The following is a 26198-nucleotide window of genomic DNA, read 5'->3' as shown; positions in this document are numbered from 1 at the left end:
CTGCAAAACTACCTATCTTTACCTTTTTTTTGTCTCAAATAGGAAGGAGAGAGGTGCCTCCTGCCGAAGGCAAATAACTTATAAACTTCACTGCATTTTCTCTCTCACCTGTAACTTTATCCCCTTCCTTTCTGCTGTCTTCCTGTAATCAGCACTTAAACATGTTCAAAACCTTCCCATTAAAAACATAAGACACAACACCCATCCCTTGCTCAATATTTCCCGTCCAGTTACCAACCTCTCTCCACCCATAGGCCCTTCATAATAACTGTCCTCACTCACCGTTTCTATTTCCTCATTCCTGAACACCAGCAATTGGGTTTTAAAGCTCATCCCCCTAAACCAGTGAAACCTTTTCCCTCCCAAGGTAAGTCACAAACTTGAAGTAAATCCAAGAACACTTTCAGTCCTTATCTTCTTGACCTCCTAACACTGGTGGTCCTTTTCTTTCTTCTGAAATATTCTTTCCCCCTTTTAAGTTCATGCTGTCACTTTCTCCTGATTTTCCTCCTCCGTGGCTGCTCTTCATTCCTCTCCTTTGGAGGCTCCTCTTACTCAGCCTGCCCTTGAATTATTTCATTTCCTCAGAATACTGGCCCACGCCTGTGTCCCTCTTCTCAGTCAAAACCACTCCCATGGTTTCTAGTCATGCATTCATTCAAAGAATATTTATTAAGCATCTACTACATAAAAGGCAGTTTCCAGGTACTTCACATTGTTCGAAGCACCCATATCATATTTTCATTTACATGCTGATGAATCCTAATTTACATCTCCAGCTATCAGCTCTCTCCTGAGGTTGGGATTAAGGGGCACATTCAATTTTTCTACCTAAATGTAGATAATTCAGACACCTCAAATTCAAAAGTCCCAATTAAACTAACTCCTCTTGGCTCTCACCTCTCCCACCATTTTCCCCTCCCCAAGAAAACCTCAAACCTGTCTTCTCTAGGGTTATCTCAATGAACTAACTACCTACCTAATGACCAAAACACGATACAGAGGAACTGTCAATTTTAGCTCTTAAATAACACTCAAATCCATAAGCTTTTCTCCATCTTCTTTAATACCACCTTGGCAAAGAAAGCATTTCTTCCACTGGGATGGTAACAAAATCTCTTCACTAGTTTCCCAGCTTCCAGGTTTCTCCCCTCAACTCCCTTACCTTTCCACACCAATATATTCACTACTGTAGCCAGGGGGGATTTTCTTTAAAAAAAAAAAATGTGAGTATGATCACTTTCCATTTTGAAGGCCTTCAAAGGCTTCTCACTACCCTTAGGAGGAAAATAAAATCATTTACGTGGCTTGAGGTCCTTCCAGATATGGTACTTGCTTACCTCTCCAGCTTCATTTCTGTTAAATCCTCCCCTTACATTATATGTTAGTGAACACCAGACTGACTTAAATTCTTCCAAAGGGCCTTTACCTCTGTTCTTCATTATTGTTAACTTATGCTTATAGTTAACTTTTTTTTTTTTTTGTCTTTTTGTGACCGGCCGCACCACGAGCGCACCGGCCATCCTTATATAGGATCCGAACCCGCGGCGGGAGCACTGCTGTGCTCCCAGCGCCACACTCTCCCAAGTGCGCCACGGGGTTGGCCCTGCTTATAGTTAACTTTTACTTTAAACATCTTTTTCCCAAAACAAGCAATTACAGTCCCCCTCTTACATACTCCTTTAGCACCCCACCATAGCACTAATCAACAGTGCACTGTAATTGCTCATTCACTTGTGTATTAGTTCCGTGAAAGTGAAAACGGTTATCACATTCACCATTTTATTTGCATAGCCTAGCATAGTAGGTTCTAAAATATTCATTGAATAAAGGAATATATAAATGAATAAATGAGTTCTCAGTCTCGGTTTTCCACCAAAGAACAGATTCAACAAAAGACTGAAAATTGTCCAAACCCCAGAGATCATACATAACTCCTGCCGTCATTCTTAGAAGAAGGAAAAACATAATAATTACAAGTATCATGACAATTAAATCCTCTCAGTTATCTGCAAAGTGTTATCAAGGTAGAAAAGGCACTGGTCATCAGAAAAGTATGACCCAAATTTTCACTCATTTTAGATGGCATAAAAGAGGATCAAAAGAAAATTAATGACCATGAGACTGGTTTCGTTTTAAATCCAATTCTAAGTATTCACATGTAGGATTTCCTATGGCATTATCAATATTTAGCTCCTGTGTATTTTTCCAGGCCATGCAAAAACAGCATATTTAACATAGGCACAAAGTTGGTGAGGTAGAAGACCAAGACAAGAAATCTGCATTTTCATTCTCAGCCTCAACACCAATTAGCTTCCCTCCATTCAATACACCTCCAACAGGAAAAGGAACATACTTGAAACATACCATATCTTGTACTGGGAAAAAATATATAAAGAATTTTTGTTGTTGTTGTTGTTGTTTTAAAGATGACCGGTAAGGGGATCTTAACCCTTGGCTTGGTGTTGTCAGCACCACGCTCTCCCAAGTGAGCTGACCGGCCATCCCTATACAGGGATCCGAACCCGTGGCCTTGGTGTTATCAGCACCACACTCTCCCAAGTGAGCCATGGGCTGGCCCTTAAAGAATTGTTTTAAAAAAAGAAAAAGATACAGATATAAGCACATGCACTTAAAAATATTATTTCTATATAAATAAACTTTAAAGAATGACATCAATTTACTGAAGAAGTTTGAATAATTTCCAGGTGTCAAAAAGGAAAAGTACAAGCACCTATATTTCTTCAGTGTTCATAATTTAATCAACAAATATTTAGTGAGTGCCTCCTATGTGCCTAAAACTAGAATAGTTACTGGAGATATAACAGTGAACTCAACATATACAGTTCCTCTGCTCACAGAGCTCACAGTCTAGAAGGGGCATTACAAACAAAAACAAGAATAAAAGAACTACAAATTGGGACCATTCTACAAATTAAACAAAGATCTGCTCAAATAAACATTATGGGAAAGTCAGAAGGGAGAGTTTTAGATAGGTTTGTAAGACTTTTATTAGAAACCACATTTAAACATGTCCTCAACAATGAGAAGGAGCCAACCTCATCAAAAGCTAAGAACAGAGCTTCCAGATAGAGCGAGTAACAACCTATAAAGAAAGGCTTTTGGTGCAAGAAGACCAGAGAGGTGGGAAATTATAGTGGGAAGGGGGAGGTGATAGGAATAGTCCATTATTCAGGATTTTATAGGTTGCTGATATTGCAATGAGAAGCCATTTTAGCAGGGGAGTGACATTTACACTTAAGGGGATTTATGTTTATAAAAGGCATTTACATTTTTTAAATGATTGACTCTGGTGCTGTGCGACCTATTTAGTGGAGACAACCTGGATGTGCCTGCCTTTAGTATAAGGCAATTATTTCTATTCATAGAGGAAACTGGGCTCAGAGAAGTTATGCTCACTGACTGGATCACACAGTCAAACCCTGCCAGAGAAATCCAAAGCCTGAACTCTCTCTCTCCTGCCATACTTCCAAAAGACCCATTTAGCCCCATTGAGTCAAAAGTACACTGGCCTCACAACTGTCCTCCTGAAAAAAACAAAAAATGTGTTTAGTAATTTTTAAATTGTTTACAAATTTTTTTGCTAGGGAGACTAATTCTCCCTCCCTCAAGCGACTTAAAATTTGTTTTGTTTCCCATACTGAATGTTCTTTATCACTTGAATACTATATTCATGCCTCCTTTTGTGGCAAAATTTCTCCATGGAGTCATATTTGTGTCTTTTTAAAACAGCTTTATTGAGATATAAGTCACATACAATACAATTCATCTATCTAAAACACATTTCTGTTTTAAAAATAGTTTTTGAACTGGGAGATTTCAAACTCTATCTTTAGCCCTTAATTAGTGCAACTGATTTTTCTGGTTTGTTTACCTATCAGCTTCTCCAGTTTCACTCCTTTCATCACCTGACAGGGATGGGCAGGGAGCTAGGGTCTTAAGCAACTGCTCTACAGCTGAGAAAAGGATTTTATGGGACTGCTGCCTTGTCTCTCCTGCCTTTGGACCTCACCTCTAAATCTTGTCCTTCTAAGTTTGGTAGGGACTTCTTCCATGCAGAAGTGAGCCGATTGTGACATTAGAGGCTTTTATGAAAGAGGAGGGAAAATATATATTTATATGAATATTTTTACAAATAAATAATATAAATTAATATATAATCGTAGTTTCCTTACTGGCCTTGCTGTTGTGGCCTCAAGATACAATTGAATCATGTACCCAATTGTCTTCTTCCTGTGACATATTAATAGGGGTTTTCAAACTTTATGTGGGGTTTAACAGTGTTTGGTCCTCTTCGAAAAGATATCTGCAAATGATTTTCTTTTTATCTGGTCCAAATGATAGTGTTCCTGGAAGAGATTTCTCAAAATTTGTGGCATGAAATTAGGGTTGTTATGATTTTCATCACCCTGATAAAGTTTTCTTTGTTATTTTTGCTTTAGTATTATTACTTTTTTGTTAATTCATTATTCTATATTCTTTTGGGAAAAGAGTAAGGTTGAAGGGCTGACAGGTATTAACATCATCTTTCTCAGAGAACAATTTACTTTGCACAAATGTAGATATATGTATCCAAGTTCAAATTTACTGTGAAGATGGATAAAACCTGGTTTTATGTAGATTCTCACCCATCAGACTTTAGGCTGACTTCTTGTCACTACATAAAATTTAGTGTATTTGATTTTCTTGTCAAATTACATATACCTTTCAATTATTGTTAAAATGTATGCACTCTAAAAGAATAAAAATCTGAAACCCTGAGAATATTCAAAAAATACATACCATCATTTTTTTCAAAAATATTTTAAAAATATTTAGAAAAAATATTTTTAAAATATTTAGAAAAAATATTTTAAAAAAATATTTAGAAAAAACAACCTCTTGAGCTGATTGCTTTAAGGAAGCAATACCTGTTTGGATTTTAAATTATTGTAAACTTGTTTCAAAGTTAGCTGAATCGACAAAATAAAATTAAAAAAAAAAAAAAAAAAAAACAAAAAAAAAAAACAAAGTTAGCTGAATTTATCATGTTTATTCCTTTGTATTTCTGTTACAGACATAAAAGGTAATAATACATTTCCCTTGAATAAATAAAAGCATGAAAGGGAAATATTGCTTGTTTTAAAAGCTTTACAAAAAAAGAAAAGAAAAAAAAAAAAAAGAGTGATGACTAAGTTGACCAGGGCTTTTTCTTATTCTCCAGATAATTCCACTGAAACAGGCTCCCATCAAGAAATAAACTTATTAATACAGCAGAGGTTGCAATGCTGAGAAGAATCAGATATAAAATGCAATAAGTGATGACTACTGGAAAGGTGTGCAGAGATAAAGTGAATAGTGGGTATCCCACCTAAAGGGCATAGCTATGTCTCTGTTTCTGCTGAGTTTTGCCATATAAAAATACAGGCCCAGGCTGGCAAGTTACATCAGTTGGTTAGAGTACGGTACTGATGACATCAAGTCAAGGGTTTGGATCTCCATACCAGCTAGCAGCAAAAAAAAATTATTTTTAATAAAAATAAAAGAATACAGGCCCAATGTTGTCAGGTCTGATTTTTCAGAAGTTGCTAAACAATGAAATTTGAATAAAAGCTCCCAGTTTTTATATGTTGGAAAATAAATTTTAAACATTAAGTCATCAGTTTGTAAACTTTGGTCTAAAGTTCTTAAAGTAAAATATGTTTTTTAAAGTCTTTAGCATAAATTATACCGAAAACAAGGATGGGTACTTACAAAATGAGAAAACAAACAACAAACAAAAAACCTTGTTTAAAATAAAAAGTACCTTGTTCACCCCAGCAATAAATAGTCTTAATATGAAAAGTTAGTCTGAAATAATTATAATGCTTTCTACAAAGAAGTTCAGAAAAGCATGATTAGTATTGTTAACCAGATAAATTTAATTAATTTATGTTTATTCAAGGGAAAATTCCCACTTCTTGATTTCAAATCCAAAAAAGAACAATTTAATGTATCATTCCAAGGAAAAAAGGAGCATTCAAAATAAAAACTTATTACACAATGAGATAATGAAAACATTTATATGACAAACAAATGGATTTATAATACAAAGGAAAAAGGCTATAATACATCACATGAAATTCCCAAAAGTCCATGGGCTACTGGCTGACATGACTGTGGCTGCTTCTGATATTACAGTAGGTTAAGGCCACAGACGCTGTAAATTTCAGTTAAAAGTGTCTGGTCAAAGACCTAACAGTAATATTAGTAAAGGATTCCAATTTTGAAATGACCAAATAATTAAACTTTCCTTGAGCAAGCAAGAAAGCCAGTGGGGGTAGAGAGAGAGGAGGAGGAATTGGGTTGTAATGATTTTGGACACAAAGCTTGTGTTCTCTTTCAGTATATCCCACTATTGATAAACCACACAAAGCAGTAACAAACCTTACAAGAGTGCCTGCTAGGATCTACTTAGATCTATGCAACATTTTATTATACTCCTTTTTTCTTAACAGAAATACCCTAAGTAGTATCTTTTGCCTTTTGAAATCCTTATTCTATAACATGTTTTTCTCCTCTCTTGGAGCATAAACGTTTATTATAACATAAATCTTCACATATTCATTTCTCTCTTTTTAGTTTTATGCATGAACTAGCCAAAAAGTAACTTGGTTCTTTCCCCCAAAGGTGTGCGCAATGGCTAAACCTTTTCCCTCTCAGGCACATACCATACTTTTAGTTGGTACATGCAAAACAAGTTTTTAAAGTTAGATAGTTATTCCAAAGTTTAAGACAGAACTCATTTTAATTATAGCCATGTAAAATGAATTATCCTTTTATCTTCTTGCTTTTGTCATGAATGAGTCTTCACTGTTCCACTGTGTGGTATTTATTGGTAACTTGAAGAGCTACTGTTCAAAATTATGGCACTGAGAGGTGGCTTCTGGTCAAGATGGCAGAAGAGACGGTCCCTAGTGTCACTCTCTCCCACAAATCAACCAATTTACAGCTATTAAAAAGCAACAACAGCCAAGCTGGGGCTGCTAGAGCTCAGGGGAAGAGGAACAGAGACCTATGGAGTACATGAAGGCAGGAGAAGCCATGATGAGAGACGTTTTGAATCCCGGCTGCTTCCAGGCCAGAGCTCCTGAGCACACGGAGCAGGAGCTGGCAAAAGCACAACTGTGCCCTTCAGATGAAGCTGCTTAGAGGCAGCAAGGGAGAAGAGGGCCTTGGTGGCCCCCAGGTCAGCAAGACCACTAATAGGGTTCCCATGGACCCACTTAGGAGCAAGGAGCCACAACAACTGAAAAAAAGTAGCGAGTCATTGCAAGGGACAGGCGCATGGTTTGTCCATGGGAAGTGTTTGGAGCATGGGCAGTTGGGGGGATGGGCCCACCAGGAGAACACTGGGGCACAGCAAGGACAGCTGATCTGCCCCCCAATCAGTGTAGGACCACTCAGAGGAGACTGGTCAGGAATATAGAACTGCAGGGGGAGCAGTTTGCTCAAAGACACAGGCCCAGACCAGTTTCCACACAACCCAGGTGTACGGGATCTCATGAGAGCCAGAACTACCTATAATGTCAACCATTAAAACCTGAGCTGCACAAAAAGCCTTCCTCAGGGAATCATCAGCAAAGCAGCAATTTAGCTCAACCACAGAGCTCAAGTGCTGGTCTCCACAGGCAGTTCCTACATTTTAGAAGTAAGCAAAGGACTACAAATTAGGTCCAGTGCAGAGATTAAGTGGTGGGAACAGCTAATAACCCAACACAGAACTGAAAGAAAAACCAAAATACCCACAACTAGAGACAAAGTTTGATATTAACTAGTAAAGGTCTCACATCACCAAGAATACCTATAATACCTAGAAGGACCGGAAGTCCCCTTGGCTACCAAGTCAAAGAGGGGGGAGGGCTGGGGGCCTCAGCCATGCCCCCCGACACCTGCAATCAGTCCCAAGGGTGGGCGCCTCTCGCCTTGGCCACACCCCAACATGCAAGCAGCCCAGCTACAACCACCAAGACTCCGCAGGAAGTGCCCTGGGCTCTCCTGAGCCATGGCAGTGGGGGCTGAGGGCTTTGGGCACTGCCACTGCCCTCCCCTCCCCCACAGACGAGCGAAAACTACCAAGCTGCCACAAGAAGTTCCCCGGGCTTCCAAGCTGGGGTGGTGGGGGCTTTATCCACACCCCCTGACATCTGCACCCAGCCTGGCAATGTCCAAGGCACCACTGGAAGCCCCTTGGTCTCCCTGTGTGAATGAGGGGGGTGCCACAGGCCTCAACCCCACCCTTTCTCCTTCCTCCTTCCATCCTATTTCCTTCCCCTTTCCCCTCTCCCCCTCCCTCCTAACTGCTTCACAACATCATAGAATGTAAAAAATATATATATTAATAAATAATTTTTTTTTTCCTGACCAGTAAGGGGATCGCAACCCTCCTCGGCACGGTGTGGTCTGCACCACGCTCAGCCAGTGAACGCACCGGCCATCCCTATATAGGATCTGAACCTGTGGCCTCGGCGCTACCAGTGCCACACTCTCCCGAGTGAGCCATGGGGCCGGCCCTTAATAAATAAATTTTTAAAAAACACATACTCTATGGCACTAAATAAAAGCACTACTCTACTTTTATTAACTTTTGTCCAGTCTCAATTTAGTATTTATTAAACATTGACTATTCTTAAAAGTAATTTCACCCATGTGATTAGAATGTTCAAAGTTATGGGTTGGCCCATGGTTCACTTGGGAGAGTGTGGTGCTAATAACACCAAGGCCACAAGTTCGGATCCCTATATAGGGATGTCTGGTTAGCTCATTTGGGAGAGCGTGGTGCTGACAACACCAAGTCAAGGGTTAAGATCCCCTTACCGGTCATTTAAAAAAAAAGAAAGTTATATTTATTCCCCTCTTACCTTCAAAGGGTCATTATCTGCTTATCCTATCCCTTCATAGCTTACATGGAAATACAAAAAGAATAGATTCCTTCTAGTATTCTTAATACAAAGCCACTCTTTTCCTGGCAGATTTTACTATTCTCTACATACACTTCACAGGACATAATAAAAAACTCAAAATAGTTCACTTTGATTGAGACATCTGTCACACCGTAGAACAATGACAACCATAACATCTAAAATTCATTGTGCCCTTATGTGGCAGGTACTCTAAATGCTTTACATATATTAATTCATCAAATCCTTCTGCAACCCTATGAGATAGTAATATTTTTACTATAATCCTCACTTCACAGATAAGAAAATCAAGTAAGGAACATAAGAACACAAAACTAGGAAGCAGTGGAACCACAACACTTGGCAACCTGACTCAAAAGCCTCTGATTTACACTACTGCACTTTAAAAAACTCTATACTGATGACCAAAATCCCTAAAAAGAGAAACATATGTTTGCCCTAAGACCGCATACTCTTGTGACTTGAGACTATAAATAAATCCCACCCAATTTCTTCAATGGTTCTTATAAAATTCATTGCTAACTGTAGAACAAATACAGATTATGACAAAAAATTTATTGTTTTAGAAAATATGAGTATATTTTCATGGATAAATACTTTCAAGTTTTTAATAGGGTGCTGCTGAATTAACATGTAAAATTTATTACCATACAGTCTGATGCTCTGTGATATGTGTTAGGTAGGGTAACTTTTGAAGACATAAAGACACGTGAATCCTGAGAACTTGATTAATTATACGGGATTTAATACAGGACTCTTTTGGTCCTTTCAATTTTTTCGATACTTAAAACAGCGGACACTGTTTGTTCTGTAATCATCCTCTACAACTAAGTAGTAATAAAATAAAAGTATTTATTTTAAGAATAATAAAACAACACGAATTCTAGTGGTTCAATGATATTTTACCTTTGCTGGGATATGGCTACAGTTACATTATCTCATTCAGAAGCAGTACAGAGGCTTCTATTTGAATTCTACAAAAGTATACAGTCAGCTTTAAGCTTCATCTTTCATGATTTTCAGTAAGGAAAACTCTGAATTCTTTCAATTAGAGAAAGTGTAGGTGCAGAGCTCAAGTCTAAAAAACAATCCATGTATCCTGACGACTGTTAGGACCACATTATTCTATATCATAATGGCTTACCTCATACCAAGAAAAACTCTAGAGCCCCAGAGTCATTAGAAATTATCTAATCATTTTTATGATAAATTAATCAAAATTAGAGAGAACTAGATTTACAACAACTTTAAATAAAGGTTTCAAAAGCTCCATAATTATAACTGCCTTTAACTACTATAACTTTAGGGTTTAATTCATATCTCTGAATTCTTACATAAAAGCAAGCATCTTGCATGTCTACTGCATACCAGGCACTATACCAGACACTTCATTTGGGTTATCTTATTTAACAAATATCCTATAGGAGAGGTATTTTCATTCTTACTTTACACGAGAGAAATAGTTTTTAGAGAGGTTAAGTAATTTGCCTAACACTGTACAGATAAGAAACGGCAGAGAGAAAACTCAAACTCAGATATGCCCTGATCCCAAAGCTCCTACACACATCATGTCATGTTTCATCATATTATATCACATTTCACCTCTGGATCTTGGTTTTTAGTTTAAGACATGGACTAGAAAAAGAAGATATTGTTAATAAGGTCATATTAAGGATTTTACTTTTCTGTTTAATTTTTTTTAAGGTACATAAAAATTATCAACTTATAAATATATTAACATATATACATTAAAACCAGTTGTTCTGGTTTACCCAATTTACAGGCCTTTAAAATTTTAGTATAATGGATGTTATACGGCTAGGAAATTCATCTTCAGAGATTATACACTCAGCTTTAAACATGAGCTAAAATTTCTTGCGAAGAAGGGAATAAAGAAATCCTACATGCACATTTCAGGAGTAAAAGAAGGGAGTACTATTTTCTAATAGCATCTTATCCAGAAAGCTCGAAAGAAATATTTTTAATTTAAAACTAAGGCAATGAAACCAGCAAAGCTTGAACCGTTGAAATTTTTAACGACTTTAACAGATGACAGTAGTTAAACTTACCTTCACTGAAAAGCATACTCCTATCATTACCTGGCTTTCTCTAACTTAGGGTAAGCCTAGAGACCATAATATTATTTCTATTTTTGGTATACTAATGATACTTCTAGAGAGTTAATAAAAAGATACAGATTATTAGCTTATTTTACAAGTACTGCTTGTAAAATTTTGTTTCAAATACTTCTACCAGTCATTTCCGAACACATCCTGGTGTGAGAAAGGTAGCCCAACACAGGCTAATGGGAAAAACATATTTCAATACCTGGTAAAGGGTTTTCTTTTACTACTTCATTAAAATTTTTTTCAAGCCAAGTTATGCTAAAACAACAATAACAACAACATAGTTTTCTCTGAGTAGATGGCTTTTCTTCCCTACTCAAGGAAAATAAATAATAAAACAATCAAAGTGAAGGCAGTATTGAGGACCCCCAAACACTTCTCACTGGCACACAGAGCCACAAGGAGCTGGCCAGTTAGTTCAGTTGGTTAGAGCATCGTACTGACAACACCAAGGTCCAGGATTCAATCCCTGTACTCACCAGCTGCCAAAAAAAAAAGATGAAACAAATTACAGAAAAAAAGACAAAAACAGTCACAAAGGTCTTGAATCCTTGTTTTTCTTTCAATTGCTATTTTTTAAAGTTTTAAAATAAGGGCTTTGATAACTACAATTTAGTAACAGAGGCACAGTAAGTACAACTGGCTACAGATACCAATATGCTGCTTTGATGACTGTCCCAAATAATTATTGCTTAACTGCCATTAACTGCATCATCACTATCTACTTCCCAAAGAACCAGTATGTTTTTTCCATAAATATTTACTTTGTAACTGAGGATTTGAATTTTTAAGCTTTAATAAGCAACTTTTCACTTACTATCTTAAAAAACAAAATAAACAAAAAAACCCAACCCTATCACAAGCTTAGTAATAAAGAGTCTTTACAGTACTGATGGGAACAATTCAAATTTCAACGTTTTCTGTTGATCAAGAGAATATTAGATTGTCAAACTGCATCCTGATTTGAGTTCCTCCAATGTTTTTGGGTTTTATTTTGTTTTGTTTTTGGTGGCTGGCCAGTATCGACTTCTTCCGATGTTAAGAGTCAACTTATTCCTACTGTTTCCTGTCTTATCCTACTTATTTCACTTCAAAAACATACGGATAGGGAGAAAATAACATTTACTTACAACATGCTTGTAAGCTCTTTCAATGTAAGAACAAATCTTTCCTGTTTATCATTGTAACCCCAATGCTGGGCCTAACACATAGTAGTTGCTCAATAAATTTATGTTGTAAGAATGAATAATATTAACCTTAGTTCATACATCCATCTATCTCCATACTAATTGATTGTGGCTATTTTTTTTTTTTTTTTACCTGTCTACCATACTAGACTGTGGAACCCTATGGGACCAGTGACTGCTTTCTTAGTTATACACAAGGGATCTTCAAAGAACTGATGGAAAGATTCATATTATCTTTTAGCTCTGTTTTTCCAGGAACTTTTTGAAGACCCTTGTAGTGGATTGAATTATGTCCCCACAAAACTTGCTGAAGGTTGAATTGTGTCCCCCAAGTTTTATATATTAGAAACTTGGCCCCCACTGTGACTATTAAGAAGGTGGGAAATCCTATTATGGTAATTGAAAGGTGGGGCCTTGAAAAGGTGATTAGATTGTACAACCATGCCATAGTGAATATATTAAAAATGGTGAGAAGAGCATGGTTCTGAGAGCTTTAACAGAAGAGGAGAGTCTGTCTCTCTCTGCTCCACCATTTTCTTAATGTGATACTCTGCCGTCACTGTTGCCACCATGAAGGCCTTCACCAGATGTGTTCCCTGGACTTTGGACTTGCCAGCCTCAGGAACTATAAGCAATAAACTTCATTTTCTTTATAAAATATCCAGTTCTGTGTATTTTGTTATACGCAACAGAAATGGACTCACACAACCTTCATACCTGTAGTGAAGCACTATGCCCAGAGTATAGAAAACAAATGTTTGATTGAATTGACTGTTTTCAATTAACTGAAATTTACTTGACAAGTACCCTCAATTAACTAGATCCTATTCCCCTCATTTCACTCCTTATTCTAATTACAATTGTAAAACAAAGCCACAAGTGAAATAAGCCAGGTACAGAAAGAGAAATACCACATGTCCTCACTCATAAGTGGGAGCTAAAAAAAAAAAAAAAAAAGCAAAAGACGGCTACAACAATCACAATAATTCCTTGAACTCTCAAAATAAGGCAAGGGAAACGAGGACACCAGTGGGGGTGGGGGTGGGGTACTATGGAGAAATTGGTAAAGGGCCACAGAAAATGTTTACATTGTATAATGATAAAATAAGAAAAGATAAATAAATGAAATAAAACAAAGCTACGATATACACAAAATCCATAATCCATACTCAACACTCTTCCTTTCTTTCTTCCCTTCTTTGTTATTTAAGCCCTAGCAGTCTACTGAAGTCAGCATAAATGCTACCTGCACTCAATACTTATCTTCGTCACTTAAGTTTTGTCACATTTATGCCTAATTGATACATTTTTAAAATAAATTTTAGGGCCAGCCCATGGCTCACTTGGGAGAGTGTGGTGCTGATCACCAAGGCCACAGGTTCGGATCCCTATATAGGGATGGCCGGTTAGCTCACTTGGGAGAGCGTGGTGCGGACCACACTAAGCCAAGGGTTAAGATCGCCTCACCGGTCATCTTTTAAAAATAAATAAATAAATAAATAAAATTTTAAGATGAAAATGTAGAAGATTAAAAATAACTGACGTAAATACAACAAACTAGAATATACCCGTAATCAAAGAAAACCTAACTTTTGGCAGGGGGCTGAGGGCTGCAGTGGCTGCCAGCATGGGTTTGAGCGAGGGGCCAGTCAGTGTCCTCCACCTGCTGAGGCCCACCCTGGGGGCTCCTGGGGAGGACAGCTGTGCAGGCCACAAGCCCCGAGTGCACCACCATGTCCGATCTGCACACTTGCGCCATGGTGGAAGTCCCCACCGAAACGCTATATGGCCTGGCCTGCTCAGCAAGCTGCTCGGCGGCACTGGGAGCTGTGTAGTGCCTCAAGGTCCACAGCAAGGCTAAGCCACTGGCCTTATGCCTGGGCGGTGCAGCTGATGTCTACAGGTCCTGCCATGTAAGAGTGCCAGAGGAGCTCCTGAAAGACCTATTGCCAAGACCAGTGACCTTGGAACACTCGGAGGAGCTCAACAAGGACCTGAACCAGTTTACTCCTCTTGCAGGCATCCAGATTGCCTTCATGCAGGACTTGGCTCAGATGTTTGCAGGGACCTCTTCCTCTCACCAGTGCCAACCTCAGCTACCAGGCCAGTTCTTTCAATGTCAACGAGTTCCAAGACCTCTGGCCTTGATTGTCCCTGGTTATTGATGGAAGACCAACTGGGGATGGACAAAGCCCTGAGTTATCACCTCAGCTGAACTGTGGTTGACTTATCTGTGCTTGAAAAGTTTGGCATCATTTGTCCAGGCTGTGCCCTGTAAAGTATTATAGCCATCCTCCAACAGAAGTACAGGTTGATCCCCTCACATGGATCCTGTGCTGAAACTCTGAAGGAGGGAAGACCCATGGACTGATGCTGGACACTATGTGTCTGTTTGCTGGTGGTTGGCAAGGCCTCATTTGCAGAGGTGGCTGGAGCTACATCACTAGTTTGACCCTTTAGGTAATATGTCTTTCTGAACACTGTAGACAAGGCTCCAGAGGCTGCTGACTTAGCTTCACACCTAGGGGGGAAGGTTATATTTATATCCATAGTTTCATGTATCAGCCAAAGCTGAATAGAGAGGTTAAGAACTTCCCTAGGGAATCCTACTCTAACTTTTTTTTTCTCTCTCTCTGTTGAAAAGTAAACAACAGATTTAGAATCTAGTGAGAGCTTCCTCTCTGACGGCATTTAAGGTCCAAATCAGCCAGAAGTGCCAGTGCTAGTGCTATTAAAAAGTCTCAGGTAATTAAAGGCATGAGTTTTGGCTCCTGGAGCTGGAATGAGGTTAGTATATAAGATAGCACAGCCACAGGCTAAACACTTTCTTCTGAACCAGTGAGGCTAGTGGTGCAGTATGCTGTAATTGCCTGGAGGGGAGAGTGGTCATTCTGGTCTAATGGTGAGAAAGTCTGCTCAGTTGGTGGCAGGGGCTGTGGGGGATGGGTAGATCCAGATTAAAGAATATTGGAAAATAAATCTCTACTACAAGAAAGAAAAGAAAAGAAAGAAGGAAGGAAGGAAGGAAAGAAAGAAAGAGAAAGAAAGAAAGGAAACCTAACTTTTATTAAAGAGGAAGTTTACTTTTACTCACAGGTTAGTCACAGTCCTATGGAAAAATCATCTAATCAAATAATACAAAAATTTTAACTAGTGAGAAGATTTATAGTACAAATAATCCTTAGAACTTATAGAACTTCTGAACAAAATTTTCTTATATACATTTTTAAAAATAAATATTTATATATATCTTTTTAATATTTGTTCACTGATTATACAAGTACATTCTGGTTGTTTTTTAAAAAGAGCTCACAGAAACATATATAAAAAGTGAAACTGCATCACCAAAGAAGACTTCCTGTTAAGTTTTTCCAATCATATACTAACATTTTTGACACATCCACAATATTGTGTAACCATCACTATGATTATACCCCAAATCTTTTCATCACCTCCAGCATCACTTCTGTACCCATTAAACAATAACGTCCCCTTTCTGAGTCCCCTTAGCCTCTGGTAACCTCTATCTACTTTCTGTCTTTATGAATTTGCCTATTCTAGGTACTTCTTTTAAGTGGAATCATACAATTATTTGTCCTTCTGTGTCTGACTTATTTCACTAACCATAACATTTTCAAGGTCCATCCATGTTGTAGTAAGTGTAGGAATCTCCTTCCTTTCTAAAGCTGAGTAATACTCCATTGAATGTATATACCACATTTTATTTATCCATTCATCTGTCTATGTACACTTGAGTTGCTTCTACTTTTTGGCTATTGTGAACAAGGCTACTATGAACATGTACAAATATCTGTTTGAGACCCTGTTTTCAATTCTTTTGCATATACCTAGGAATGAAATTGCTGGGTTATATGGTAGTTCTATGTTTAACCTTTTGAGAAACTGCCAAACTGTTTTCTACAGCATCTATACCATTTCATGTTCCCAACAGCAATACACAAGAGTTCCAACTTCTCCCCATCTTTAGCAACACTTGTTATTTTCTGTGCACGTGTGTATTCTTTAACAGTCATCATCCTAATGGGTGTAAAGTGGTACCTAGTATTATTAGGGCTCTTGCAGATGTGCAAGTATTTGGGATTTAAGTAAGCACAGACAAAGGACACCTAACAACTTGGTAGTTAAAAGTACTTCCAAAAAGAGGGGCAATTTAAACTGGGGGGGAGGGGGGTGTTCTGAAAAAAAGTTAAATATAAGAAAAGAGAGAAAAAGGGGTTGCAAGAAAAGAATTAGCAGTTACAAAGAGATGGAGTCAAGAGAATGTGGTCTTCAGTACAGTGGTTCTCAAAGCATGGTCCCTAGGTCAGCAGTATGAACATCACCTCGTAACTTTTTAAAAATGGATATTTGGGGGCCCCACCCCAGATCAACAGAAACCAAAAACAAGTACAGCAATCGGTTTTAACAAACTCTCCAGATGATTCTGATACACACTAAAGTTTTAGAACCACTGGTCTAGTCTGATCATGGAACTATAATTATGATTATAATTATGATTATAATATATAATATATATAGAAGATTAAAGCAAAGGAGGAAGGAGGAGCAGTAGTGCCCAGTGACAAATGTCAGAGGTCAAACTGCACAGCGCTTTGTATGTAAATATTAAACCAGGAGGAGCCAGGACAGTTCCCAATTTGTAAAACTCTTTTCCTCTCTTACTTGCCACCACCCTCAACAACTGAACAAACATTCTTTTCAAGCTCTCAGAATATTTATGAAACTTGACTATGTGCTATGCCCAAGAACCACTAAGTTGGATCCACAAATTTAGATGTTATATTTTCATTATCATTCAGTTTTAAGTGTTATTAAACCTCCATCATGATATCTTTTGCAAACTCAAGTGTTATTTAGAGGTGTGTTTTTAAATTTCCAAACATTTTTAAAAGTCACCTTTTTGAAAACTGAGTCCTAACTTAGCTTGCATTGTCATCAGAGAAGGTGGTCTGTTATGACACAAATTCTTTGAAATTTATTGAGATTTTCAGGGGCATTTTTAAAAGATTGTTGAATAATTAATTATCTCTTGTAATATCAGAAATTTTGGATCCCACAAAGTACTGTACATGCATATAGTAGCAACTGTATGATACCTATACTGATTCTTCGAAACTTGAGTACAATGTTCTATATTCACCCAGTAGCTCAAGCTTATTGTTTTAATGTTTAAAACTCCTATTATAATGGTAAACTTACAAATTTCTCCTTGTAGCTATTGCTTTTGGTTTATGTATGCTGAACCTATGTTATTTGGTACAAATAACTTTAGAATTCTAATACCTTCCTCCTAAACTGAACTTTTTATTATTATATGATGTGGCAGAGTCTGTTGGTGGCCTCCCCAATTTCAAACCTCCCCTCTTTCCTCAGTAAGGAAAGTCCAATTTTACTATGGGCAGCAATGTGTTACCCTAAAATACATTTCCTAACTGCCTTGCAGCAAAGGGCCAATGAAGTTGCAAGGTGGAATTTCCCCATTTTAAGAGATGGCCTGATAACTTGCACGTGCTCCACCCACCCACTCCCATAATTTACTCCTACAAGCAATCTGTGAGAGTTGGTGCTCCAAGCAACCATGTTGGACCATAAGGCTAGCCACATGCTAAAGACAGTGGTACAGAAACAGAGAAATATACTGGGACCTTGATGACAAAAATGAATACTCAGCCCCTACACTGCCAATCAATCTCTAGACTCTTTTATGTGGGAGAAAAATAAATGTCAATCTTTAAGCCATTGTTACTTCCATCTCTACTGAGCAGCAAGAAGCAACTCCCATCTAAAACACTGATACTATTTCTAGTAATGCTCCCTTACCCTGCATTCTATTTTATTATATTAATATAATTACACTGATTTCTTTTCCTTAATATTTTGCCAGGTATATCATTTTCCATCCTTTTACTTTCAGCTTGCCTCTGTCCTAATATTTTAATTTCCTAAAAACCACGTTTTTACACAGCCTGACAATTTTTGTCTTTTAATTAGAGCATTTAATCCATTTATATTCATTATGACCACTAACATATTTGGACTTATTTCTACGATATTATTCCTATCATATCTTTGTCCTACCCTTTTGTTTTTTCTCTCTCTTTTTCCACATAATTTGAGGTCTCCCTCTCGCAATTCATTTGCTTCCTACTACAACTTTTATTTTTTCAAGGGCTACTCTAGAAATTTTTAAGTGTACATATAACTTAAAGTTTAAAATTAATCAATGTCTATTACCTTTCTCTCATTAATCTATTTGTGGAATTCTGAGAGATGTTGTATTAGTTTTCTGTTGCTACTGCAACAAATTTAGGTATTTAATAGTAGGAAGACTTTTTTCTAAGGACAGTTTCCCTTATTACTGGAAATAGGTAAATTGTACCTATTCTTAACTAATAATAAATGTAAGCTTATGTTATGCCAGTGGTTCAGAAATTATACATACCCTACCTGTACATCTCAATTCCTTATTCTTTTCTTCCTTCCCCCCGAAGTTCCTTTCTAAGGGGTTTTCTTTACCAAATAACTATAAGGAATTTGGTAGTCTTTGCCACCCATTTCCAAGATCCCTAAGACATGGCTTTTACAGACTATAAAATGTATTTATGATATTATTACCAAATAATAAAAGTTAGGTATACCTATTTTCAACAAAAGTGAAATAATAAAAACTTTAAATGTTTTACATGTTAGGTGATGAAATTCTCATTTTCCTTTAATTTTTAGTTATTTTCATTACATTACTTATGCAATAAAATGAAAACTACCACTGTTTTAAACTGGCTAGCTTCCCTTTTCCACCCTTGGCTGAAAAATTATTCATACTAATATGCTACTTAACTCTACCCTACCAGCCATTCTCTCATGTAATTGTTTCAGGATGTTGGTAAATTTCTATGGGCAGCTAAACTTAAGAAACAGTCACTGTAAAGTCTATCATGCTGCAGTTTTTATTTCAAAGCTATAGAAAGACTCCCCACTCTTTGTGGCTGCCAGAAATCAGCCACGAGTATATTTTATGATCAAAATTAATAAAGGCCTAATATTGTAATCTGCCAATGAAGGGAATGAGGCTGAAATCACTAACAAAAAAATGACTACTATTTATGCCAATGCACCTCCGACATAAAAAAGGAAGTTAGAATGGTTTCACAAGCTCAAGAGTGGGGGGAAAATACTGACTTACAGAAGCATACAAATGGTAAAGCATGGTAACACCAAGGTCCAGGAGTCAATCCCTGTACTGGATAAACATAAAAAAAGGAAAGAAAAACAAAAACAAACTGTAAAGCAATGGGCAGACAATCTAGAGAAATAGCAATCTCTGACTACACCTCAATTTCTTTATTGGTAAAATAAAGAATGACTACCACACACAAAAAACCAAATCTGATCAGAGATGTGGGGCTAACCACAAAGAGTGTTCTTTCCCTTCATCCCTGATCTTCCTGTAAGCTTCAAAGCAGCATGTGGGAAGGAGGAGGTAAATGGTAAGTACAACTAGTTAGACAAAAAACACCCATAACCTGTCAAGGGACCTCTCCTTATATCCACACAGAGGGCCAACGAGTTTCTCCTGTTCTTGTGCCTCCACACCAAACTAACAGAATTCTGAAAAGAACTTGAATCTGTTTTACTTTGGCTTGTTTGCCAGCTTACCTTTATTTCTTACTATTGCAAACAGACAAAGATATTTCTCCTTTCTTTTCTTTTCTTTTTTTTTTTTTTGTCTTTTTCATGACTGGCACTCAGCCAGTGAGTGCACTGGCCATTCCTATATAGGATCGGAACCCGTGGCGGGAGCGTCGCTGCGCTCCCAGCGCCGCACTCTCCCGAGTGCGCCGCGGGCTTGGCCCTCTCCTTTCTTTTCTGTGACTCCATACCGAATCCACAAGAACCCATTAAGTCTTCTAGATCTATGTACAATACTAGTAAATAAAGGTAAACCGGCAAACAATCCAAAGGAATAAAAAACAAAACAAAAAATTGTCTGTTTTTAGCTGCTAATACAGATCTCCAGAATCATTAGATGAAAAGTCTCTGACTGGGAAATAGCCCTTCAACTGAAAATCCAGTGAAAAATCAAAACTGTTTGAGAGAAGTAAAGAAGGAAATAGCCTCCCATGGCCTCAAAGTGGGAAAAGTGCTGTTAATACTGTATTCAATACCATCACTCGAAAATAAGAGACATGCGTTATCAGTTTCACTTTGAAATAGTAAAGGCACTGAGTAAAAAGGGTGTTTCTTTAAAGCAAAGAAAGACACAATGAGGAAAGAAATAATTAATTGGTTCACCACAAATAAGTAAAGAAAAAAGAAACGGAAGGAAAAAAAAAAAACCCACCCCAAATCATATTTTAGCACTCCTTTGTGAAGAATTAATTAAAACCAACCCTTCTCTAGTAGCTTGCTCAGAAGTCAAACATACTGAAGGAAAAACCTAACACACCCACAGTATTCCCATGAGGCTGGGCCAAATTCAATAATCAAGACATGGTAGTGAAACATAATTTTGTATATTTGGCTGCAAAAAGTCCATGTCTAAATCAATGCTTTTTATTTCAAGGACAGGAAAAATGCTGTTACTCTAAAGATAACTGGTTTTTACTTGCCCCTTTTTCTTTTATACCACTTGATGACAATTGTGAATCATTTAAATCATCAGCTACATAAATTCTCCATTCTTAAAGACTAAAGGACAATATGTGATATAAAATACCTATGGAAAATGGGACAAAATTAAAATAGAAAATGCAAAGATTCCTTTTAATGAATATTCCAAGAATAAAAGTATCAGCATATTGATCTTAAGACTAATCTTGTTTTCTTTTCCCCAACATCAGTGTTACATACCTAATCTTTCTACTCTTTTCAATAATTTTATCTTGTCTCACCTTCTAATCTACTCATGCCTATACCAACCACAATTCATCTAACCAAATTCATCTAACTTTTAATATATATATGCATATAAATGAGGAGTCTTCAAAACGTTCATTGAAAGATTGGTATTATCATTAGTCTAATCATTAGGAAATTATGTCTTGAATAGATAAATCTGCTAGAAAATTGAAGTTTATTCTTTTAAACCCTAAAACTAAATTTAAGATGTACTAAACTATACACTTAATCGGAAGCCACTATAGAAATAATTTAACCAATGGTCCAAGCCAATTCAATAAAATAAGAAAAAGAAATGAGATAAAAATATTGGGAAGGAGGAGAGAAGAATTTTAGAACCTTTTCCTCACACACGTACTCTTACCTAGCTAAACACATGACATGTGAATTTAACTTTTTTGGATGATGAAGAACGACTGTATTGTCCTATAAAAAATGATGTCCTCAAGCCCTCATGAAGTGTGCAAGGTCAAATGCTATTATACTAAAACCCCAGGATACTAAGTTTTAAGACTATATTTTTTCTTTCCTTTGTATCAAAAGTCACTTTTTTGTTGTGGGTGTGCTCAGTTCTAGCACACCTTCTATCCCTGTTTTGCTATCTAATTCACTACAAATCCAGTATGAATTATAACCAAACCTGTTAGTAAAAATCCAAGTGACTATGCTTCTGGAAGCTTCAGAAGTACTCCCTTGAGAGAACTGCATGAGTTTTAGAGCTCAGAATTTTAGAATAGGGACTTTCTAGCCTACACTCTAGTTCTCAGCTGTGTATACATAAGAAGTTTCTAGCGAAATAAAACTACAAGAGTTCATACGTGTGCAAAAATATGGTTGGATAAAGATGGGTCACTTCATTTCATAATTAGGTTAAACAGAACAAATCCAGCATCTGTCAATAAAGATATGTGATTTGTATATCAAAAATGACCACCGCTCCTTAATTCATAAAAGACGGCAGCCTAGTTTGAAGATAAGCCCAAATAATGTAATGTATAAATTTAACTTATAAATTGTAATCATTTAAAAATATTAAAAAGGGAAAAAAATGTTGCTTTATGTGTTCAAATACAGGCCAAGATAATAAAACAGTAATTTTTAATTAGGGGTCCTTTGGATATGTTTCTAATACAAATAAGTAGAGTCTATAATTAACATGTCAAATATAAATGTCTCTAGAGCAACTGCTCTTTATTAGGTTAGCCATTGCCCCTATGATTCTGATTCCACCAATAATTTCTTTAGCAAATCATCTTTACAATAGATGTTTTACAGCCATGGGTGGAGATGACAACATAGCTGTAACCTGACAACCTTCCAGACCAAATAATATTCGCATCACATCAAACCTCAAGGTGGAGTCAGCAGGCTCCACCCCATCTTACTTTGCAATGTTCCATGCCATCTGATATTTTGTAAATTAATACAATATTGATGTGGCTCAAACTGTATTAATTTGTTTTTACATAAACTTTATTTAATTTTATTTTTTTACTTTCCAGTTAGTTACCAAATGTTTATGATATTCAAGGCTATACAACACTGTGATGTATTATACACATGAAGTATACATTAAAGATGTAACAAAAACATTTTTCATACATAAAATTGGCAAATATGAAAGAAAATCATGACATCCAATGTTGCCAAAGTCCAGAGAAATACACTCTCATGACTTGCTGAAAGAACTGCACCTCTCTGGAAGACTACCTGGCAAAATGTTCATTTATTAAACTATAAGAAATAAATAAAATGTTCATCTATTAAAACCTAAAGAAATGGGCTGAGCCCGTGGCGCACTCGGTAGCGTGCTGCGCTAGCAGCGCGGCAACGCTCCCCGCCGCGGGTTCAGATCCTATATAAGGATGAGCGGTGCACTCCCTGGCTGAGCGCCGGTCACGGAAAAAAAAAAAAAAAAAAAAAAAAACCTAAAGAAATAAATTTCCTAAGGAATAATAAAAAATTAACATAAAATGATGATGCTTATCTCTGGAATTTATAACAGCAAAAATCTGAAAATAACATGAAAACCAACACTAGAAGTATAGTTAAATAATTTATGTGTGATACAGCCGTTAAATAACTAAGGATATAGAATAATGTTCTCAATGTTAAGTAAAAATAAGGATACTAAACTCTATAATCCAAATTTTATTAAAAACATTGATATATAATATAATCATAGAACTGAAAAGAAAATTTAACTGCTAATAATAATTGCTCTCTAGGAGGTATTACACTTTTGTTCTTTGTAACTTTTTATATTATTTAAATTTTTACAAAGATCACATTTGAAAAAGAAATCAAACCAAACACCTTGTCTATATCCTCAAAACACTGACAAAATACTGAGGTATTGCTAAGAAAAAACTGTTTTTAAACAAGGAAACAAATAGTACATAATATATTTTATAACAAGAGAATAATAAAAAGTATATATGTTAACATATATAAAGAAATCAAATTTAAAGGAATACACAAACTTAAATTCCTCAATGAACGTAAAATCACAAGTACTTATACGTTGTAATAAATGTGTAAACCACTGGAACTTTTCTTTTAACATTGGAACTTTTTATAATGAATATGTTTTACCTCTGTAAGCACCTTACAAAAATAGAAAGTCTTACTAAAACTAATGTTTAAATTAAAACATTTGCATTTGCAAGGAAATATTAGGCCAAGAGTTCAATGAAAGCTACTTGTTTTTGTGGTGGCAGTTATTGGTTTTAAGTACACAGGATTTCAGTTAATACTACTTTATCTTTTATACGTTATTGTGATATTGCAATTAAATTACACTGGATTCAGAATGTTATAAAACAATCATACATACTATAGTTATTTATATATGCTGTAGTTTTTGAAAAATTAACTTAAGTTCCACTTTATTATTTTAAAGACAAAATTTTGTGCACAATATATTTTATTTCTTATTGTGCATACCAGAGATGATTCTCAAGTCAAAAAGAGGTCTAAAGGGCCGACCCCGTGGCTCACTCGGGAGAGTGCGGCGCTGGGAGCGCAACGGCGCTCCCACCACGGGTTCGGATCCTATATAGGGATGGCCGGTGCACTCACTGGCTGAGCGCGGTCACAAAAGAGGACAAAAAAATAAAAGAGGTCTAAACTCTTAACTCTGGTCACTCTAGTCAAAGACAAAATTAAATACTCCCACGTGTGTAACTAGTCATCCTGGACACGGGATTTAATAATAATATGGGGAATCAATATAATTTTAGTATTAAGTGGAGTCAATGTTTTGCTCCTCTCAAATAAAAATACTTGATGATTCTGAAAACCAACTCAATACCTTAATATATTTTAGTACCAAAAGAAAACCAGTATAAGAAATACAAAGGTAAATAGGGAAGAATGTTCCATATAGAGAGACTGAGTGTAAGAACTTGAAATAAAGGTTAAAAATTCTGAATTCTATTTACAGAAAAGCCAGTGACCCAAGTCAACATTTCTTATCTCAACTTTCTCAACCATAAATTGGTGTGAATACACCAGTAGAAGTCATAAAATGTTTGAAAAAAGAATTATAACTTAAAATTTTTAACAAAAGAAAAAGAATTAATTGTCCTAACCTGGTCCACACACAGATAAATCCCAATGGCTCTGGAATCAGTCCTGGTAAGTGTGGTAACTTAGAAAGATTTAAAGTATGTTCAGTAACTGGGAGGTGGTATTTTAATAACAAGGATGTAACCTTAGTTTAATCACAGCTGAGTGCATAAAGAGGTTTATGCTGTCAGTACTGTCTGAACAACAGAAAGTTAAATTTCAGGGAGGATACAGCACAGCCTTGCATATGAAGTAATCGTGTGCAGTTCAAGATATTTTTAAAAAATGGTTAACTATATAAAAACAAAGAAAAAGAAAAAGTGGATATTCTTCATGAAATACAATTTGTGTTTAATCATTCTCAAATATTTCTATAGTAAATATTTAGCTCCTACTTTAACCATATAAGTCCTTATTTCATTCGCTCATCATCTAGGTTGCATGCCCATTTTCTGGATCTTAGAATTTTTATTTTTATCTTTTATTATCTGAATGAAACAATATCGGACATTCTTCATTTGATAAGTTAAAACTAAGTTGAAATTATATCTTCAATTTTTAAAAATTATCATATTGGGTGAAGTTAACAATATGAAAAAATGATGAAACTGGTTAACAGCAAGATTTGGGATTTACCATATTAAAAAATGTTGAAGGAAAAAAATGGAGCTATACTTCCATTTCTAGAAATTTGGCAGATTACCCAAACAACTTGTCTAATTGAGAGGAAAAAAATGAAATTATTTTCTTCTGCTCTTACACCACAGTCGACTCAGAAGACTTCTAAAGATTTTAGGAACTGTGTGGCAGGAAACTAGGAAGACCAAATGTGGGAGGGTTTTTTGCACACATACCAAGCAATCAGTTCTGCAGCAGACACTAGCTGGCTGTCCTCTAATTTAATTCCATTCTGGCAAGTATCTACCTGGAGAGTCAGATCCACACAGGTTGAAGATTCGGTCCCCTAAGACTGAAGGTAATTACTGGCTGCCAGCCATTAGTCAACTCAGCATACAAAAAACACACCACTTTGAAGATTCTAAAGATTTTAGGAGTTGTATACCAGGAAACTAGGAAGACCAAATATATACAGTCATGCACCACGACATAATGTTGTTTCAGTCAAGGAAGGAACTGCATATTATGTAGGTGGTCCCATAAAATTACAATGGTGACACCATATAGCCTAGGGGTGTAGGAGGCTCTATCATCTTGGTTTGTGTATATACACTCTACAATACTCGCACAACGCACAATGATGAAATCACCTAACAATGCATTTCTCAGAATGTATCCCTGTTGTTAAGGCATGCGTGACTATATTTCACAATATCACACTACTAAAAACTAAAAATTCTAAATTAAAAGCAATAATTCAGGAAATTTTTCAGCTTTAAAGCTTTACTATATCCTCCATCTCTCCAATATTTTGACAC

The 26198-nt window shown here is 36.4% G+C and overlaps 1 protein-coding gene and 1 pseudogene across 2 annotated transcripts in view; one reads left to right on the top strand and one right to left on the bottom strand.

Annotated features, from left to right (window-relative positions):
• Positions 1–26198, bottom strand: part of CSNK1G1 (casein kinase 1 gamma 1) — a 176916-nt gene that overhangs the window by 128172 nt on the left and 22546 nt on the right. The window lies entirely within an intron of this gene.
• Positions 14007–14644, top strand: LOC134372587 (threonylcarbamoyl-AMP synthase-like; annotated as a pseudogene).

The sequence above is a fragment of the Cynocephalus volans genome, chromosome 3, assembly GCF_027409185.1.
Source record: "Cynocephalus volans isolate mCynVol1 chromosome 3, mCynVol1.pri, whole genome shotgun sequence".
Lineage (NCBI taxonomy): Eukaryota > Metazoa > Chordata > Mammalia > Dermoptera > Cynocephalidae > Cynocephalus > Cynocephalus volans.
This window is presented reverse-complemented; position numbering and strand designations above follow the sequence as displayed.